At 34.4% G+C, this 22,005-nt stretch overlaps 1 long non-coding RNA gene and 1 pseudogene across 1 annotated transcript; both read right to left on the reverse strand.

Annotated features, from left to right (window-relative positions):
* Positions 1-1,854: 1,854 nt before the first annotated feature.
* LOC18053956 lies at positions 1,855-20,200 on the reverse strand (annotated as a pseudogene).
* LOC112095839 lies at positions 17,482-19,413 on the reverse strand. The gene is made up of 3 exons (XR_002903991.1): positions 18,932-19,413; positions 18,591-18,654; positions 17,482-17,552 (listed from the first exon to the last, which is right to left on the reverse strand). It is a non-coding gene; the product is annotated as an uncharacterized LOC112095839 (long non-coding RNA).
* Positions 20,201-22,005: the final 1,805 nt, after the last annotated feature.

Here is a 22,005-nt window from a genome sequence, read left to right on the forward strand (position 1 = left end):
AATTACCATCGAAATCATAATTTATCGAATCATCCTCAATATTTTAAATTACCAAATTGTCCTCAATTCGGAAATGGTGGATGGCCGCCAATCTTGTACATCCGTGGCATGAGATAACAAGGCACCTAATGCCTTGGTAGCAAAATCTCCTTGAACTATAGAATTTTGGAGTCGTTACCTAAAAACTCAAAGATATGATTTGTCTGAAGCTCCTCAAACCAAACCATTCTTTAAACTCAATAATGGAGTGGGACATGTCTGAGTCCGTTATTGTCAGACTCTGCTAACTCCAAGATTTCGTCATTTTTGTCTCATTTCATGATCTGCCGTTTACCTTGACCAAATCAAACCGTATATGTTTCAAAAAGAAAAAGTCACAAGACAAATCCGTACATCTTTTGCTTCGTGCAATGTATCAAAGGCACAAAAATAGCTTTTTTTTTTTTTTTTGATCTTATCCACGAGGTATCCTGGGGAGGGTCCCAACTGTGGGAGGCACCTTTAAGCCCGTACCACAACTCAGACTAGAAGTCCCCGCTCGAACCGGGAGGCACAGGTTCTCCCCACAAAAATAGCTTTAATTTTGCAATAAGAATAACATTGCCATAGTCAGCATCAAAATTAATTAAAGTAAGTAATTAATATTTCCTAGTCAGCGTCAAAATCTTCAGCAACGTGGACAGCAGAGCGGAGGATTCTAGCAGCTGCAGTCAACAGATGCGAATTGATGACATGGAGTGCCAGCTGGCATAAGACGGTTACACGGCTACTCATGCATGTACCAGTTAGTTTATAAGCTAATATAATCTGTTATATTAGTTAAAAATGAGTTGAATAACAGCTCAGCAATCTTGTATATATTAAACCTCGTGTACATTTTATTCTCAGTGTATTGTGCAACAACAACATGAATTAGAAAGTCCTGGAATATAGTTCTCGATTCATCTTTAGCATTTTCTTTCATTTTCTGTGTGTCCAAACAAAAATTTCTCGGTCTTTAACTAAAATTAATTAAAGTAATTAATATTTCCAAATACTAGGTTTTATTTTGGTCTGTGGAGGAAGTAATTATTATTATTTGAATGAGTCTAGCTATTGAACAATATTTTCCATGACATATTTCTCTTGTAAATCTATGCCTGTGTACAAAAGATATGGTTAGGAAAGTTCTGTAATCAGTATATCGTGGTCTTCTCATCCATTAGCATATCTCTGCGTAAATAATGCAAGTCCATATCATTCTTTCTTAACTCTCCCCAATAACATTTTATCATGCATGTCTTCCTAAAAATTAGATAAATGACACATAAACAATGGTTACTGGTCAGAGGTAATCGGAAAATTTGGGTTGGGCATTTTTCCCAAACAGAACCGAACCATACCGGCTCGAATGGGTCAGTTCTATTTCATTTCAGAATTTTCCTTTAACCAATCAGTTTTGGTCCGAATTTAAAAAAAATGAACCAATACCAAGGGAACCAACAAAACGAGTTGAACCGAAATCGCTCACCCCTGCTGGGTTTCTTAGCTGATATGTAGGGTTATATGCTCACAATGAATCCGTAAAATTTCCACCAATAGCAAGAGCACTGACGTGAATTTTTGTTATAATTCAATATAACAAAGCCAAGGGGTGCCAAGTACAACACTCGAGCTTCATTAATAGTTCTCTTTGTTTCAGTTACATACTATCTACTTCTAAACCAATGTAAATTATTTTTTCCCTGGATGTGCTTATTTTTTCAACTGTGTCTATGGTCCCAGTCCAGGTCTGAATTTCTTCCATTAGAACAGCCCTTCTAGAGACTAACTATCAATGTCCTATGATCTATAGCTATGTTATTTATCACTGCATTAGTTGTTTTCACGGACAACGTGGGGGTTTCTTGCCATTTCTTGACCTGTGCTAGTGAGCTCAACGGCAGACACTATCCCTCGAGGTGCTTGAGCTTGACTTTTTGGATTATGATTGGAATTACCATACTCAGTTCTTGGCGTTCCTTGCTCTTCATAGAACAAAAAGTGGGAATCTGCATGCTGTGAGTAGCTTGAAGGACTGGCTGGGTAGCGACTGTCTGGAGAGGCTTCAGTTGCACCCATACCATGAACTTGGATGCCACATTTGTCTTTGAAAGTATGTGCACTGAGGTCTCTTCAAACAAATATTTTGAGAAAAATGCGAATTCTTGACAACAATGATGATTCTGAATTCCTCAAGACATTCCTGTGCTGATGGACAAAAACAGCCAGGAATATTATGAGAGCTAAGATTGCAGCAATGCCAGCTATGAGAAACAGACCCCAGAAACTGTTAAGGCCAAGGCTGCGAGAAGACACAACGGTACTTGCATCTGGGCAGCTAGAATGTTTCTTGAACCATGCATCTTCAATTTCTTTCATTTTATCCCCTTCAGTCACATTTAAGATTGCCTTCGAAACATCATGTACTAGAGGGGAATGTAATGGGAAGACCTGCAAATCACCAAACAAAAGAAAATCAGCATGAGAAATTAAGAAAAGATTGCAATTGATGTGCTTTTGCTTAATTGAGAAAGCACGACAGCTTAAGTGTTTGACGAATGCCCTCTTTTACTGGCAGTTGATGTTTATCAACCACCCATCCATCCATTCTTGGTAGTTAGACATTTGATTACAAATAGCTATGGACTAAACTTAAAAACCATGACGCAAGAAGAAAGTTCGAGAACTTACAAAACCAAACCCAGCTGTTTTAAATTTTGGTTCAATCATGGTATATTTGGAGCAATGTTGTCCAATAAGCAACTTCATGTAGGGAATTTCATCTAATGCTGCTGCAATGCCGCCATTTGCACTGCCTTTTTGAAAAGTTCATGACAATCTTCAGGAGAATTATACACTACAAGTTTCCTCTCATCAAAGCCTAATTGTTTCAGGATTCCAAGAACAAAGGACCCCTTGTGGTAGCCAACATTGTCCCCTCTTTATCAGCATTTTGACGTCAGTAATTGTTGGCTGCAGTTGCTGCACTGTAAGTAGCGAAGTCAAGCTAGCTGTGTAGCTTTGAGTGAGAATGAGTACAACAAAACACCATACAATCACCACAAATCTGGCCAAGTTGCTTATCACTCTCTCCCCTGTATACGTAAAAGTTAAAGAAAAAATGTCAATGTGATGCCTTGCATGGTGAATGTGAATGCGTTAGTATCTAATAGAAGTCAAGAAAGTTGATGGGATATTTATTACTTTGTGAAAAGACCATTGTTGAGAATGAGAACCAGAAGCTTGTGCCAACTTGATGCTTAGCAGGGCCACGAAAATCGTCATTTATTCTGTGTTCAAAAACCCACACTACAAATCCAATGAAAATGAAAAAACAGCCACTTGTCACCCAAAGGTCCCATGTTAATGGCTGCAAGAACACCCATGCATTTCTCTTCTTGTTATCTTTGATGGGCACAATCATGGATACACTCCAGATTCTGTATAAGGCAGTGTGAAACCGACATAATTTGATCTATTAAACACAATTGTTATATCTCCCACCACAGCATCAAATTCCTGTTCAAAATCACCCAAAAAAAATGTAACCGGCTTTTACGTTACATAATTAAGATGTGACTAGTACTATTCTAAATTTCTAATTAGCATTACGAGATGAATTTTTTACCCCGAGAAATACTTGGTAGATCAAATCATTGTATGAACCTGAACTGCTGCCATCAGGCTGTCCATAGGGGACAAAATCATAAGCGACAGCATATGGCAATTCCGGAATTACAGCTTTGAACACATCTATACAATATCCAGTAACAGAAGTTTGTTCTTGAGTTTTTGGATCAATTGTCACGTTAACAAAATCACTAAAGCCTTTCTTTACGGGCACTCCAATGCGTAGCTCTTCTCATTTGTAGGAACCTCCCATCCCTTTGGATCAGAAGTAGAATCCCCTGACCATATGATAGGTTTAAATTTGGATTTTGTAGTCGAATTTGAACTCAGTTTCTGTGTTAGTCCTTTTTCTGGTGTCCAAAATCCAACCCCTCTTGCTCCATTATTGACATTAATAATCTCAAAAGCTGAAGACTGTAACTGCCCATCAACAAAAATGTAGTCCCCTGTAAGCCCTTTGAATCTTGTACTTGATAAAGCTTGGAGAAGTTTTGGACCATTCTGAGAGATACCAAAAGCTTCAAGATCAGTTGCATTGCTAGAAACATTAATCTTATCAAAGCCAAAACTTGTGATACCGGCTTTCTCAACTGCCTCCGCCAGTGCCCTTGTAGCATCATAAGCTAATAACCCAATAATGTTCAATTCAGCATCAAAAAGAGACGGATTCTCCTTCAAAAATTCCTTTTCCATCGAACTCCAAAATTTTCGAGTGCCTTTGTTTTCGGAACATAAGGTCTCACATCTATCACTCCTTGCATTGAATCAATCACTGAAGGCTCCAATGTTCTTAACAAATTTGTCATGCCATCGGTCATGATCCACACACAGCCTTTATTCATCAAACCAATTTCGTTTGCTTTTTCAAAAATCCTAGAGCCAAGGGAAGGCAACTTATGCACAATGAACACTCTGGTTTGCATTGTGAATAGTTTGTAGAGCTCTTTTTCAATTTGATCGTCAGTAGCCAAAGGAGAAATGACACTTCTATATGGCACCCGAGTGTCAATGGCATGAAGGGCGTCAGTAAGAGAAGGAATCATTGCTTCTCCGTATTGATTGTCTACATAAATGGGCACAGCTTCTCTCCAACCAAAGGCTTTGATTATTGCAGTTATGGCACCAACTTGAGATGAGTCATTTAGGGCACCTCTAAAGAAGTATGGACTCCTAATGGAAGTAAGCGAAGGACTTGTTGCGGAAAATGACAAAATGGGTACTTGTGATTTGTTGCCTGGTTGAATTATAAAGTTGGTCGGCATGGAATCTTCTGGACCCAGCATGACTCGCACTTGTGCATTGTTTAGCAAGTCCAGAGCTATGAATTGACCATAGAAAATTGCGATTCACTTTTCATACCAAAAAAAATCTAGAACGAAAGTTATGTAAAATTACTTGCAAATTCCCGCGCCCTTACAGAACATTATTTTACACAGTTTTTTTTTTTGGGTTAAAGCCATATGCTACATCACTCGAAATACAAACTCTGTACACGTAACGTCATTATATTAAGGACAATTTTTGTTCAGTTATATTGTAAAGCTCTGTGCTTTTGCCCGAAAGAGAAGCATTTCGTCAAGACTTATAATTTGGCTTCCATCTTGAATAAGAAATCTTCGTGTACAGGCAAATTAAAAGCTACGAAATCGAAATTTCAGATAAAACTCTGCCATGTTTGGATGCTAGGATTAAATATAGGATTGGATTAATTTTGGGAATAAATATTTATCTCATGTTTGGCAAGCTTAGTTGGATTAGATTAAGGGGACTAAATTTGAATTTAATATTAAAATCATAGGACTAATAATACTGATTTACATATGAGTTTAGATGGGATAAGATTTAAAGAAAAAAATTGTCCATTCATGAGACTTTCATTTATATCATTTTTTTTATTTACACCTAATATTAACTAATTAATTAATTTTTTATTTATGATTTACTTAAATTTTATTTTTATTTATTATCTATGAATTAATTAAATTGGTAACTTCTACTAACTCTTGAGATTTAGTTTTTCATTACTTTTATATTTAATAATTTATCAATAAAATTAATTATTTAATAATTTATTGCATTATTTGATTGTACTAAATTTAATAATCACTAATATAATATTAAAAATAATCATGAAGTAATAATACCATTAATTAATTGATTTTAGATAATATTTTTATATGTTTTATAAAAATTAATGAAATATTTAGATTGTTTTATGCATTTTTATTTGATTATTATATTATGACTACCCACTAACTTATTTAAAATATATTTAATTTTCTTACTAATTAATTTTTAAATTTATTTTAATTGTCGTTATAAAATTTCATGAATAATTGATATTTATATTTAAATATCAACTTAAATGCTATTTCATATTATCTAAATATAATTTAACATAGTCTAATTCGATATTGTACCAAACATAAAACTATATAATATAATCTAGTTTAATCTAATCTAACTTAATCCAGTCCAATCCTATTAATTAGTCTAATCCAATCCTGCATGCCAAACACAGCTCAAAGTGGTATGCCTTATGAGTTGTGAGTTATGCACTGGGATCTCTCCTCTCCTCTATTTATATATATATATATATATATAAATATAATTCTTCTTCAGTGGTGGCACTTTCATTTTTTTCGTGTGGACAATTGTTAAATGGTGTAGTTTAATAGAGTCATTATATATATGCTATTAAACTACATGATTTAACAGCGTGTCCGCATTTAAAAAAAAATGAGGGCACCCACACTAGAGTGTGTGTGTGCTCGCACGCATGCGTGTATAATAATAATTATCTAGTGAGGGCATCTTCATTTTAACAAAGTGAGAATGCCCTCATTAGCGAAGGACTATACATACATACATACAGAACATATATACATATGTACATATACAAATACATACATACATACATGCATGCATGCATGCGTGTGTGTGTGTGTGTGTGTGTGTATTATTAGAAATTTTATAATTTTCATGTATAACTAACCTCACATTTACTGGAATTGTTGTGTTTTTTGACGTGGCTGTGTTAGTCAAGAAGAATAAGATCATCAGAGGAATCAGAAAGATGGGAAAGAGGAAAAACTTTTTGTTGGGTTGTTTAGTCTCATCATTTTGAAGCTTATTTTAGTAATAGCTACGGTTTTGATATTTTGATGATGGAGTCATGGAGTGCTTTTGCTCTTATATAGTGTTAAAAGATTTGAAAAGTATGAATTACACAATTCATGCCGTTTAGAATAAGTACTTGACTCTGCATGGAAAGTATACCTTAATAGAAACAGGAGGAAAGTTCTTTTGGAGACTTTCGTTACATGGAAATTTTATCACATACACCTCCTAACGTATTTTGCACTTTAGCAGCAAAGCTTTGGCCTTTTGGATGCTCTCGATGCATTTCACCCAAGTCACTGGGGAAAATGATCAAATTTTTTTTTTTTAATGATTGAAATCCGTATTGAATTTAAAAATTCATTGAAATTCTCTGGTGTTAAAATTAATTTTGTCTTTCAAAAATTTAATCCGCCAATTTTTCAACAAAACATACATTTATCAGATTTTCAAAAACCAAATTGTTCTTAGAGAAAGTAATTCGGTCATTAAAACTTTAACACTAAGGAGTTTCAAAGGATTTTAAAAACAGGAGGCGAATTTCGATCATTTCCACCACTGAATTTCTACCTCATATATAAATTAATTTATTACTGATTGAGAAGTGCAAATGAAAAAAATCTAAAAAGATTCAGTGCACTAAAAGTAGATAAGAAAAAAAAAACTAGAAGTCAAATTTTGGCACACATGAAATTACTGTTAACTAATTTTGTAAGGATTGGTAGCAATCTAAATTCGAGAGATCGGTTTGGTTTTAGAAAGCATTTTTTGTTTGGTGTGCGTGCTTGTGGGTGTAAATACATAATACACTTATAAATTTGTTACACTCTTCAGATAATATAAAATATGGGGTCTATTAAAAGTCTGAATTGAAACTCTTAACATAGATTAAAATCTACACCATATAAATGCGAGATCTACCCTATATCAAAGACGTATATCTACTCTCTTCAATTTAGTATTTAACTATTTATATCCAATACTTGTACAAATAAATAGTCAGCCTCTTCCATCAAATACTATTATTTATAGAGCAGTGTTATACATTCTAATTTTTTTATCCCAAAAAATTTAGAATGTATAACACTGCTCTATAAATAATAGTATTAGATGGAAGAGGCTGACTATTTATTTAATTATGTCAAATGATGTGACATTCATCAATTGGTTGGTAAGATAATACAATTAATTTACTTGGATCTTGTCAAAATTATCAACCACTCAATTAATGACACATTATTTGAATCAAATTTGGGATAAAAGAATTTGAGACGTGTATTTTTATTCTTATTTATATTTCATTATGACTTTCCATGTTAAAAAATTAGCATAGCATAAGATAAAATAAAAATCGACTTGGGACAATCTCGAAACCATAAGCTATGATTCGTCGGAAATTTCTTATTAGGAGTACTAGGACATATCTGAGTCTGATCTCAATTTTGTCTCATTAATTTAATTTCATCATCTATCATTTACCTTGGCCAAATAATCAAAACCATTTACTCATCCGACTTGTTACGACGTATCAAAAACACAAAATCAGAATCCCCAAAATTCTTCAATATTCGTGAACTTGTGAAAGTCAGCATCAAGATAATATTAAAGAGATATTTTCTTAAATTAAGCTACTACTATAATTAATCAAGTAATACAAGGTTATATTCTTTTGTTCTCTAGTGGAACATTTTTTAATGGGTTTACGTGCGCGCAACACTTAACCACAAAAACACAGTTTCACCTTGAGGAAGCATCCGTTATTTTGTTATTTTAATATAAAATTCTTGATCAAGCAATGTGTTTTACGTAATATATCAAGCTTATTGACTTACAAACATTATTTAATTCACAAGGCATTAGCTAGGGTTTACATATATATAGATACACACACACACACAAAAAATCATTCTCAGGTGTGGACGCCTGTAATTTTTTTTAATGCAGACACATTTTAAACTGTGCGGTTTAAAAGAGTTAGTTATTAAATAAACTATAAAATTGTGCAGTTTTAAAGTATTAAAAACTAACTGTCTTAAATTCCGCGGTTTTAAAGTGTGTTCGCATGGAAAAAAAAAATGAGAAGCCTACATTAGAGAATGACTATATATACATATATTATATAAAGGTCGCAAGTGATAAGAATCAATTTCAAATCAACCACAATCAAGACAATGACAGCAAGGCAATCATGAACTCTACAAAAGGAAGGAATAAATTTTCCAGCTAAAGGCTTACCAAGTTCAAGACTTGACAACAACGACTAGTATTAGTTTTAGCCTAAACTTTCTCAAATCACAATCTTCATGGATATAATAGGAAACTCTCCTATGTCAAACCATAACATAGTCCTAAAATACCTCCTTATCTTTGTATAAATTGTATAGGATCATGTAAAGAAAAGAAGTGAAGAAGAAATAATATTTTCCTTCAACTATTTAAGCTATATCAAATTATCTTTTATGGTATCAGAGCAGATGGCTGACAATTTTGCAGAACCAAAACTCACCATTCAATCCTTTCGTTAATGTGCTAGTTTTGTTTCTATTAAACTCACATCAAATAATTATCTTCTATGGAAGTCTCAAGTCCTTCCTTTAATCAAAAGCCTTGAAATGGAGCATCACATTGCAAAAGACAAGACTCCAACGAAGATGGTTACGCAAGATGGGAAAGAAATAATAAATCCGGAATTTATCCAATGGATGAATAATGATGGATTATTGATGACATGGCTTAGAGGGATGATGGTTGAAGATTTTCTCAGCTTGATTGTAGAAGGTCAAATCGCTTGTGAAGTATGGCTCTCCATTGAAGAGCAGATGCTTCCAGCCACCAAGGAACAAGAATCTTGGTTGAAGGATAGCCTCTACTCGCTTAAAAAGGGAAATACCAAGCTCGAAGAATTTCTTAAGAAATTCAAATCATTGTGCGACAACTTGACAGCAATTGGGAAACCAATTTCTGATGAAGACAAAGTCTTCCAACTTGCACGATCCTTGGGGCCTAAGTACGCGGATTTCAAGACTGCCATGCTAACTAAGCCTCCATATCCAACTTTAAAGCAATTCATCCTTGCCCTTCAAAATCATGAACAAACCATAATGGTACAAAAACAAGAAGATGTTACGCTTGTTAATCAAAATCAGGCATTCTTTGGTGCTAGAGGAAGGGGAAGAAACCAAAGAGGAGGTAGAAACGGTGGTCGTGGAAGAGGTTTTGTGCAAAATGGTGGGGGCCCAAACAAAAATGGAAGCCATTCATATCAAAACGAAAACAAAGTCATTAATTCTCGAAAAAGACAAACTGCCTCAAATTCTCAAACTGCTCCAAAAAGCAATGCCAACCATCAAGAAAAAGAAGACATCATTATTTGCCAAATATGTGGACAAGAGGGCCACAGTGCTGCTGTACGTTGGAGCCGATATGAATATCTAGATCAAGAAGAAGTGCCATAAGCCCTTGCTGCGATGAACTTCAATGAATCAAACGATCAACATTTGTATGTGGACTCGGGGGCTTCTGTACACATGGTCAATGATCCAGGTAAACTCGACAAAATTTTTAGTTATAAAGGCCATGATAAGATTTTTGTAGGTAACAGACAAAAACTTGATATATCACATATTGGAAATATTTCTATAAAAACTAAATATGGCCCTTTATTACTAAAAGATGTACTTGTTGTCCCTCAATTGAAAAGGAATTTACTATCTATGGCACAACTTACTAATGATTTTCCTTGTTCTCTTGAATTTGATGCTAACAACTTTATTGTCAAGAATAAACAGAACAGGTGCTAGCGAAAGGCAATAGAAGCGACAATCTCTATGTTTTGGAGGAAAGCAATCAGAAAGCATTAAATGCAATAAAAGGAAATTTTGATACAATAGAACTTTGGCACAAACGGCTTGGACATCCAAGTCTTGAAGTTTTACGTATTTTAAAATCAAGGAAGGAGATCAACTTTTCTAGTTGGAATAAAATACCTAGTATTTGTGCTTCATGTCAATTAGAAAAAGTTGTAAACTTCCATTTAATTTGTCTAATAAAATATCAAAATTTCCGTTACAAAAAGTTCATTATGATTTGTGGGGTCCTGCCCCAGTTAATTTCAATCAAAACTTTAGATTTTATGTGCTTTTTATTGATGATTGCATTAGATTCTCATGGTTATTTCCTTTAAAACGAAAATCTAACTTCTTTGATTGTTTTTTAAGGTTTCAGCGTCAAGTGGAGAATCAATTGGAAAGGAAAATCAAAATTTTCCAATGTGATGGGGGTGGTGAATTTAATTAAAAAATATTTATTGACCATCTGCAGATTTGCGGTATTACAAGACAGATTTCATGCCCTTACACACCACAGCAAAATGGAGTGGCAGAGAGAAAACATCGGCATATTTCATAGACGGCAATGACATTAATGTTCCAAGCTTAAATACCTTTGACTCTTTGGGTTGAAGTATTATGACAGCCACATATTTAATTAATCTCATGCCTCTCTCTACTGTTTTTATGAAATGTCCTTATGAAAAGCTTTTCAAAAAGGCTCCTAATTACAAGCAATTAAGAATTTTTGGATGCATGTGTTTCCCTTATTTAAGGGATTACAATAAAAATAAATTTGACAAAAAATCTCTTCCATGCGTTTTCCTTGGGTACAGCCCCATACATAAGGGCTATCCTTGTTTGGATCCGGACACAAAACGTGTCTATATAACTAGACATGTGAAATTTGATGAAAGTGTATTTCCTTTTGCTGAATTATCTCATTTAATGAATTTGCAGGAAAAACTTAACAATGAAGAATATCCTAGCAGTGAAGAAAACAATTTGATGCAAGACAATTTGATGCCATCAAATTCTTCATCTTTACTTCCACGATGTTGCTTAGAGTCATGTGAAAGGCCCACAATTGTTGAAAACATGGACATTTCAGAAGTTGTGACGACGCCAAAGTTACCATCTGGAGCTGAAAAAGGAAACTCTAAAGGCAATAACAGCTCTGACGATACTGGAGAAAATGTCTCCAACACTAGCAAAGAAATTGTAATACAGCCAATAGCCATGCCAACTCAACCCCAAAATTTGATTAAAATTACCAACCATGACTTCCCTGATATATCTAATTGACTTTCCATTGAATTATCAATTCAACCTGTGAATGCATTATCCCAAACAAAAGCCACCACAAACAATCAGCATGTGACCTCAACCGAAACAATTACAAATACACACCTAATGGTCACCCGTCATAAGTTAAAAAATAACCCTAGTTTAGCATTGCAAACATTTATTACTACTGAGCCAAAAACATTGAAAAGTGCACTCAAATATCCTCAGTGGGTTACTGCAATGAATGAAGAACTTCAAGCCTTAAATCAAAATAACACATGGACTCTTGTTCTTAGACCAAAAAACGCAAATATTATTGGGTCCAAGTGGGTGTATTGAATTAAGTACACAGATACGAGAGCCATTGAAAGATTCAAAGCATGGCTTGCTGCAAAAGGGTTTACACAAGTTCCTGGAATTGACTATGAAGAAACCTTTAGTCCAGTCATCAAGCACACAACAATTAGACTTGTCTTATCCCTTGCCGTGAATCTCAACTGGTCAATGAAACAACTTGACGTGAGAAATGCATTTCTTCATGGCCATTTAAATGAAACGGGGTACATGGAGCAGCCACCAAGTTTTATCAATCCTAAACTACCATTGCATGTATGCAAATTGAAAAAAATCACTCTACGAGCTTAAACAAGCCCCGCGAGCATGGTTTGATTGCTTGTGTCGTGCACTTCTTAATCTTGGCTTCCAAAATAGCAAGGCTGATACTTCCCTTTTCATACTACATTTTGAATCTAATATTGTTTTATTATTGGTTTATGTTGATGATGTGATAATAACGGGCAATAATAGCAAAATAATTCAACACATCATTCATACTCTTAGTTCTCAATTTTCCTTAAAAGATCTTGGCTCATTAAATTATTTCTTAGGTATTGAAATCAAGAAATTTAAACAAGGTATCTTTCTTTCGCAAGCCAAATACGCAAGGGATTTACTTGACAATGTTAAAATTGGCTGCATCTAGAAGCTTTGACAAGAATAGTTGGCATGGCTGCATCTAGAAGCTTTGACAAGAGTGGTTGGCACTTGGTTTTGAATTCTAGATGCCGTAATGTTTGGTATTAGAAAAGAAAAATTCAAAGTTTGAAATTTGTAAGTTGTATGGCTTGAGGTTTTGGCCACGTGTTTGACATTTGAGACAAAGTTTTGCCTATAAATACAAGCTCTCAATTTAGAGCTTGTATCCAATTCCATTCAGAGAGCAATTTAGGGAGTTGAGAGAGAGTTCAAGAGCTTGCATTTATAAGCTCTTGTTACAGTGATTGAGAGAGTTTGGGTGTATTGGGGTTTTGGGAAGTGAGTTAAAATACTACAATACTTGTAACTTCTTTTCACTAGTAAAATATTTCATTCTGTCTTCGCCCGTGGATGTAGGCTAAAAGCCGAACCACGTAATTTCTGGTGTCCTCTATTGTGCTTGTTCTTTATTTTATTTCCAATTTTATTTTAGCTGCGGTCCTGCTTCACCCACCAATTTCCTAACAGACAAAACAAAGATGCAAGATAGTACAACTATTGCCACACCAATGGCTGTGAAAGAGGTACAATGATTTGATGATGCACAACCCGTCAATGCGACTGAGTATCGACAAATAGTGGGAAGCCTTTAATACCTCACTTTTACCAAACCAGATATCACACGTCCAGTCAACAAAGTGTGTCAAAAATTCCAACAACCAACGAAGGCTGATCTTCGAGCTGTCAAACGGATATTGCAGTACCTCAAAGGGACACTTAACTTTAGACTTCGCTATTTGAAACAAAGTTCCTTGCACTTTATGGGTTCTCAGATTCAGATTGGGCGGGTTGCCCTTTAACTCGACGAAATACTAGTGCCTTCTGCATTTACCTTGGATCAAATTATATCTCATGGGGTTTAAAAAAGCAAACCACCGTTGCTCGTTCGAGTGCAGAAGCTGAATATCGTTGCATGGCATCTACGGCAGTCGAACTCACTTGGCTTACGTACATATTCAAAGAGATTGGCATAAACCTGATAAAGCCTCCAGTTCTTATTTGTGACAATATCAGCTCCCTCCATATGTCAAAAAATCTTGTTTTCCATGCACGGACCAAGCACATTGAGCTTGATTATCATTTTGTTCGTGAAAAAGTAACAAGTGGATTACTCAACACAAGATATATTCCATCATCACAGCAAACGACAGATTTATTCACTAAACCATTGTCCAAAGCATTGTTCTCAAAATTTCTGCACAAACTTGGAATACACCCCGTGGCAATTCCTAGTTTGAAGGGGGTTGATAAGAATCAATTTCAAATCAACCACAATCAAGACAATGACAACAAGGCAATCATGAACTCTACAAAAGGAAAGAATAAAGTTTACAGCTAAAGGCTTACCAAGTTCAATACTTGACAACAACGGCTAGTATTAGTTTTAGCCTAAACTTTCTCAAATCACAATCTTCGTGGATATAATAGGAAACTCTCCTATGTCAAGCTATAACATAGTCCTAAAATACCGCCTTATCTTTGTATAAATTGTATATGATCATGTAAAGAAAAGAAGTGAAGAAGAAATAATATTTTCCTTCAGCTATTTAATCTATATCAAATTATCTTTTAGTAGGTACATAACTAAATATGCTACTGAAATCTCCATCATCAGATTCTAATATTTTATTTTGAATATACAATATAATATATAACACATCAGTTCTACCAACAATAATTAGTTAAACTAAATGAAGGTAGCTGCAGAATATTTGGTGAATATACAATCACTAAGAAAATTTAAAAATTTCTTGATAACGTTGCTTTGAACACTTTATTTCTAATTAGCGGTTCTCTCTCTCTCTCTCTCTCTCTCTCTCTCTCTCTCTCTCTCTCTCTCTCTCTCTCTCCATATATGTACATATGGCGCCCGATATATTTGAAAAATGTTCAATCATGTTGCCAACTAACTAATTGTATCCTTTTTAAAAAATTATTATTATTATTATTATTGTTTTGGAAAAAAACACTTAAACCTTCAAAGCGTAAACTCTTAATATTTCACGAATTAACATACAAAGTTTTTCAAAGTTTCGGTCATTGTGATCACCATTGTGCATGCTTCTTCTCAGCCTTGATTCTTTGTTGTCCCCCCCCCCCCCCATAAAATGACTTTAACCTCATGTAGATTTTAAAAAAGATAAATTTTTATTTACTCCTTATATTTGAGCTAAGCGTGTGTTTAGTCCCTATATTTAAGAAAAAAAAATTACCTCAAAACACGCATACTATTAATATGTTATATTCCAACCCTTATTTTTTCTTTCCTTTTACAATAATAAACTTACAATAATATTCTTGGGATATTAACAAAAAGAAAAAAATAATAATTTATCAAATTAATCTTAAAAGTAACGTAAAAATTTGCACCTTTTTTTTATATTATTACTTTATTTGTAGGATTCATTTTTGGTAAAACTAATTTTTTAAAAATAATTATTAGTAAGATTGTAAGGATATTAAACATTGCTTTAATTTGGCTGATATTAATTTATTTATAAATAATTATTAGTAAGATTATTGCACAAGTACAAAAAAATACTCTTTCACACATATTTATTGGTTAATTTGCTAATTAACATTTTTATAGAAAAATTAATCAATATCAAGAATATTATTGAAAGGTTATTATTGTAAAAAAAAAAGTAAATGTAAGAATATAACATATTCAATTGTAGGGATATTTTGAGGTATTTTTTAAATATAAGAATTAAAGTATTAAGCACTTAAGTCAAGATATAAAAACTAAACGAGCATTTACTCTTTTGAAAAATAAAGTCTAATGGTAAATTTGATGTGCCCTAATAAATAAAAATATTGTCTGCATTCTCTCATAGAATGTTGAGAGTCTACCAACAAAAGCAAGCCTTAGGAGGAGTTTGAGTATCAAATTTTCCCTTTATCACATTATTCCTTTTTTTTCCAAAAAAAAAGAAGTTGTCTACATAATTTCCCGAAGAAGTAGGCTTCTAATTAAGTTCTAACTAATCTCACACGTTATATTAATCTCAGAGAACGGACTTGAATTCAATGATGTCTCATTCAATTATTTTGGAAGATACGAATGAATTTAAAATTAGATGCATCAAAGTCTCAGTCATGGTCACAGTCCAGGTAATTTTCGTTTTGCTATTACTAACCGATCCAAGAAAACCATTAAGCTTTCAATGAAATTATAAAAATCGGGCCGTCACAAATCAAAAGTCACAACTCATGAACTCACAAACCAATAGCTTCTTGCGGGTACTAATTCACAATTTTTTTGTTTTTAATCATTTTCAAACTTGGAATGCGTAGGGTCGTGCTTGTGCAACCCAACATTGTATTTACAAAAACTCAAAGCCTATTAATTCTTACTCTGCTTATTCAACTTACCCCGTCTTGAACAATAAAACAAAAAGCCAATCGTAAAGAAAGGGGCAATAAACGATCCAATCATTCAATTATTTTTATTTTTATTTTTTGATAACAAAAAAATAATTGAATGAGACATCATTGAATTCAGGTCTCATTCAATTGCTTTGGACGATAAGAATGAATTTAAAATTAGATGCATCAAAGTCTCAGTCATGGTTACAGTCCAAGTAATTTTGGTTTTGCTATTACAAACCGATCCAATTAAACAATTAAGCTTTCAATCAAATTATAAAATTGGGCGGTCACAAGTCAAAAGTCACAACTCACAAACCAGTAGCTACTTGCGGGTAAAATTTCACAATTTTTTTTCTTCTTTTTAATCCTTTTTGAACTTGGAATGCGTAAGGTCGTGCTTATATAACCCAACATCGTATTTACAAAATTCAAAGGCTATAAAGTCTTATGCTGCTTATTCAACTTATCCTGTCTTGAACAATAAAACAGAAAGCCAATCGTAAAGAAAAGGGCAATAAACGAAGCAATGAAAGATTGCACACGTGATCTCAATCCTTTATCAGCTGGCTCCAAAGCAAGTGGAGGTATATCCACATTGCGTGGAAAAAAATGGCGGGAATTGTAGGTCCAATGGCCCTAATGAAGGATTCGGACCGGAAGGAGGAGGCAAAGACATCCACCCGCCTCCTTTGCCTTGTACGGAGAGAAACCCCAGCAAATCATCATCATGAAGCTAGTGTACAGAAGCTCTCGTCCCACATGGCAAGGTGGAACCAGCATCACCAACATAGTCTGCGCTGAGCTCTGAATTCAAATGATAATGAAACGACCAGCCCCGAACCCCTATCGGGCGGGTCAATCTAATCTCATCAAAACGGACTTGATAATAATCTAATTAATAAGGATTCTGCCGAAAAATTCGGCAGAGTCTCCTTTATATATATAACACACTTAATCTACAAATATGTAAGACAAGCATTTTCAATATAATTCAATATACAACAAACTCCAGTGATCAACATCCTCAACCAAAATGCTGAGTTTTATATCTCCAAATTCTCAAAAGATAATATTATAACTAATATTAATATCTCAGTTTATTATTAATCCCAAAAGAATAATATAAAAAAATTATACAATCTCAGCAAGACGAGATAACCAAGATGTCCTAACAAAAACATCTATCTCTTCTAACACCACGTGGCCAAGACTCAAAATATATTTACAGTCGCTGGGTCGGTCTGGTGTACTTGCAACCTCCTGGTGAGGGGGGAAAATATAATAAAAACGGGGTGAGTATAAAACTTAGTGAGATCAGTGAGTGGATAGTAGTTTTTGAAAATTAATTCTTACTTTAAAAGAAATAATCATATCATTTTCAAACACGATTTTATCAAACCATAAGCGAGAAACTAGTAATAAATCAATTAACATTTAAACCAGATTACTAACCATGAAAAGCATATATAACGATCATACGTAATAATCATGGAAATCATATCACAATATCATATAGAATACACAAGAATGAAAATCATCAATAAACAAGTACCTAGGAGAATAATCTTATCATATACAAACCTCAACGGACGGGCAATGACGTACTATATGGATATTGTCACACCCCAAAGCTACACGGATAGATAGGGAAATACTATCTCATATCTCATCATATATGTGCATGCATAATCTAGTCCTTAATTGACAAAAGCACCCAAGCACACGGCCCAAAGCCTCTGTGTGCACTCAGACGGGCCCCAAAGGCTTATATCTCATCTGTATCATCTATATCATCTGTATCTTAATATTTGTCTGTATCTCATATATGTATCTCTGTAATCATCATACCACATGCAAATGCACCCAAAAGGCAGAAATGCCCAAACACACGGCCCAAAGCCTCTATGTGTGTTCAGACAGGCCTCAAAGGCCTCTCATCTCATCTCATCTCATCTCATTTCATCTGTATCACTGTATTTGGAGGGGAAGGGTATTATCCAATGATTTTAAAAACAATCATTATACTCATGTTCATGTATATTCTAATCATACTTTAAATCATACATTTCTTTTCATTATCACATCTAAAACCCACTTTTCTCATCTTTAAAATACTATCATATTTCATTCAAAGTTGACACGGAAAACCATTGACCAAACATTTTAATATAATATCAACGTGTGAATAAAATCCATTTCGAGGAAATCATTAAATCACAACATTTAAAATACTTATTTCGCAAACATGCTTTACTATCATAATTAACTATGAAAATAGATTTTGTATATTCCACTCACAGTGACGGTGTTCACGCTCGGTTATCGTCCACATCCGTGGACCGGTTCTTGCTCGCGGATCCTCCTAAATCAAGGAAACGACATAATTATTTTCCGCAAATCGGAATTAGGACTAAATTTATGCAATAAACTCGAAACGAACATTTATTCATAATTTACAACTCCCGTGTCGATAAACTTACTAAAATGCCCTTGAATCTGTAAATCGTTAAAATACTCTAAAATCGTAAATCACCGAATTACCCTCGAAATTGTAATTACACCTAATCCTCAATTCTAGGAATTACTAAATTATCCACGGGCTTAGAAATTACAAAATTACCCTCAGAGTGTGAAATTACCGAAATGCCCTCGCCGGTCAACGGTCAACGGAATTTGGTCAACGCTGACCGGAAAGCTCAAGTCTGAAAGTTCTGGCCACACTAAGTCCAACGGTGGTGGTGGTGACCTCCCACGTGTGGCAATGGCTCTGGATGGAGCTCCCAAAGTCATAAGTCTTTCAACGGCCGATCAATGGCAAAACAATGTCCCCGGCGGCATTGGATGGTCGGAAATGGAAGAGGGAGTCGTGGGGAACAAAATCCAACTGGTGGTGTCACCCAAAACCGGCGAAAATCCCGGCGTAGCAAAGCGAAATAGTCGCGGGTGCTTTGGTCGCCGGCGTTCTAGTTGTTTTCAGTGGTGAGGATGGCAAGGGAACACTGGCCGGCTCCTAAGCTTCAGATTGGTACCAAGCTCGGCCGAAACGGTGGCGGAAAATGGAAGTTACGACTGGGTCAAGGTCGCAGGTTTCGGGTCGGGTTTTAGGGTCGGGTTGACAACTTCTCTCTCTCACTCTGTCACACGCGCATATGTTTCCCTTGTTTCCAGCTTATTCTTTTGCTTTTATTAACTTTTAACCGCCTCACTTTTATTCATCTTCACATATGTTACAGATACTCACCACCACTGCTTGACATTGAAATTCAGCTTCAACATCCGCAAATGCCACTTGCCATAAAATATCTCTAGAATCTGGAGGATAATACCATATCTCATAATCTGTCCTCGTTACATAAAGCAAATCTGCAGAACCATTCGCATAAATATGAAACTCTTCTTCATCGCACGGAAGCCCTGAGCCTAACGTAGATGCTGAATTATCTTACCCATGGCTGCAAATCGTTGTACCCGACTTGGCATCGACAAAGAACACGCTAGTTTTTTCATAGCCTAATAAAAGTGCACCGTCATCCCATACATATGGCATCTTTCTCATAAACTCTTCAACATCTATAGAAGGTTTCTGCTAAACAAAAAAATCACACTAGCGTAATGCAAATATACAAACTTAACTTGCAGACAAAGTACATATGGTAGCAGAATGTGGCAAATGACAAGATGTGTTCTTAGTTAGTCATAAATAATAAAATGACAAAGTCAGCAACTCTCACTCACGAAAATTAATAAAATAATAGGTGTAACAATTTGCAGGGATACCTATTAATAAACTAATAGGTGTAAAAATCTGAAAGGCTCATGTTAATGCAACTCAAAGCTAGCTTCTCAACTTCTCCATTTATGTTAAGAACCAACCCCACATTAACTGGAACTGTTGTGCTCTGAGACATGGCTGTGTTAGTGAAGAAGGATAAACTTAGGTTGAAGAAAAGAGAGGAGAGGAAAAGAGTGGAATGAAGAGGAAGGGAGAAGAAAAGAATAGAGAAAAGTAGTGCAATTAAATTTTGTTATTTGGTTTGATATAAAATTTGATAAGAAAATGAATTATAATTTTTTTTCTTTAGGGAAATTCATCATTTACCTTAAATATTAAACTATTTATATTAGTAATAATATATATATATATATATATAATATAATATAATGACGGTCCGGTGGCCGGCGACGAAGGTCCGGCGACTTTCCAGTGGAGGTTAATTTATAATATTAAATTAATAAAATAAAATTATAAATAATAACTATTAATGGCATCAAACAAGTTAAAAAGTTGAAGGGTAATTTTGAAAATTTTAGTTTCTAACATAAGAGGATTTTAAGTTCTTCACTACTTGGTGTGGAATTCAAATTCTACATTATGATAGATACATAAATTCTAATGGAAATTAAATTCTTATATATTTTTTCAAACCAAACAAAGAAAATAAAAAGAGAATTTTAATTTCTTTCCTCTCCTCCATTCACTCCTCCCAACCAAACACCACCTTAAGGTAATTTGAGGAATTAGAATGAATGATAGAGGAGAAAAGGTTTGTTGGGTTGTTTAGTCTCATCATTTTGAAGCTTTTAATTAGTAATAAGGTTTGATACTTTTGATGACGGATAGCTCTTGTTTGTATAGTATGTCGCTGATATGACAAAATATCACAAATTGGTCGTTTCACATACATCGATTACATGTGTATCTAGGAGTGGAAAGAGTTTTGGGTATTGTTGTATTGCCTCATTTCCATTGATTCCATGCTATGCGTGTTGAGATTTTTTTTTTTTAAATAATTGATTGATATACGAGCACAAATAATATGAGTATGAATCATATTTGGGGGTCATTTGGCCAAAACTTGTCGTGTGGAATTGGAAAGGAGCAAAAGGTCTCAACTTTGTATTTGCTGGTTTAGAATTAGTAGTTGTTCATCTTAAAAAGATACGTAAAATTATAAATATTCGGATCCACACCACGTCTGAACTCTACATTCTCATACATCTTGTACATCCGTGGCATGAGATACACCTAAATAGCTTTCTAGCAAAATCTCCTTAACATATAGAATTCTGGACTAGTTATCTCAAAGCTCAAGGATATGATTTGTCTAAAGCTCCTCAATCCATTCTTTAAACTCAATAATGGAGTGGGACATGTCTGAGTCCGATATTGTCATACTCTGCTAACTCTAAGATTTCGTCATTTTTGTCTCATTTCATGATCTGCTGTTTACCTTGACCAAATCAAACCGTATATGTTTCAAAAAGAAAAAGTCACAAGAAAAATCCGTACATCTTTTGCTTCATGCAACGTATCAAAGCCACAAAAACTATTGGAGAATCAACAAAGTAAACACTAAAAAAACACACTATTTTATTTCTTTAACCACACTCCTCACCAACTACAACTCTTCTTTTTCACTCTCTACAACTTAGAGATTTTGTTACTTCACTTGATGCATAATCCAATGACACAAGGGTTATTTATAGTACATGAGAAGAAATGTAAACCATTCAAATAAGAAATTACAAAAAATTAATAACCATTCCTCTTCACCTACCAAAATTTACCGCACCTAACACAAATAATTCAAACCTCACCAACCATATTTACTCATAAAACCTTCTATAAGTTGGGCTTAAATTTATTAATCTTGGATCAAGTTTATGATCCAACACCCCCCTTAAACTTGATCATGGGACACCAAGCAAACTT

Source organism: Citrus clementina, unplaced genomic scaffold (genome assembly GCF_000493195.1).
Source record: "Citrus clementina cultivar Clemenules unplaced genomic scaffold, Citrus_clementina_v1.0 scaffold_1, whole genome shotgun sequence".
NCBI lineage: Eukaryota > Viridiplantae > Streptophyta > Magnoliopsida > Sapindales > Rutaceae > Citrus > Citrus x clementina.